The sequence below is a fragment of the Triticum dicoccoides genome, chromosome 5A, assembly GCF_002162155.2.
Source record: "Triticum dicoccoides isolate Atlit2015 ecotype Zavitan chromosome 5A, WEW_v2.0, whole genome shotgun sequence".
Lineage (NCBI taxonomy): Eukaryota > Viridiplantae > Streptophyta > Magnoliopsida > Poales > Poaceae > Triticum > Triticum dicoccoides.
In genome coordinates, this window is record NC_041388.1 from 315,792,654 (window position 1) to 315,793,594 (window position 941).

The following is a 941-nucleotide window of genomic DNA, read 5'->3' on the forward strand; positions in this document are numbered from 1 at the left end:
GCCTCATCCACTTCTCCTTGTCCAAATCTGGCCACACTCCCTCCCTTGGCGGCGACAGCAAAACCCTAGCTCGTCATGGGTTTCTTCGGCAAGGGCAAGCTTGATGCCGGTGCCATCTCGCCATGGGTTTCTAAGGCAAGGGCAAGGGCAAGGACAAGCTCATCCCACACGCCGCCGCCGCGCTGTCAAAAGCCTCTGAGATGGAGCCGCGTGCGGCCAAGGGTCGTCGGCCACGGAACCGGATTTACATCCCGGTGCACCGCGCACACTAGCACTGGCATTACCGCTAGCCGCTGCCATGGCCGGACGTTAAGCTCCCCCACGGCTAGCACCTTACCCGCACCGCATCCCAGTGTCGGCGGTGCTGCCGGCGCACGCGGAGGAGATAATGATGGGTACTGTGACCAATACCTTTACCACCTCGGTTTCGCGGCTACAACTCCACGCGAAGGATGCAGCAGCATGCCTCGGGGCACTAGAGGCTCCCACACCTCGACCCAGTGACCCGGCTTGCACTAGCACGTCTCCTCCAACCATCGAGGTCCGTTTGGGTGGCGCAGATCGGCCCCATGGGCAAGGCGGGCACCACCTACCAACGGGGCTACTTCTGAAGGACCCCAGATCCATCGATCTGCCTCCGACCTACGATCTATCCAATCATGAGCCAAAGTTGTTTGATTATGAGTCTCAGTATGATGAGTGTTGCTCCCACGGTCACACGCATCGTTCACACTTTGGTGGTACTCCGAAGATGGACTTTCCTAAGTTTGATACGGAGGATTACTAGGTCTGGATTGAAAATTGTGAGTTATGTTTTGAGATCTTTACGGTCTCAGACCACATGAAGATCGCCTCTGAATTTTGTGGGCAATGCTGCACTTTGGCTGAAGACGGTTCAGAAATGCAAACAATTCCTAAACAAGGAAGAGTTGTGCGAGGAA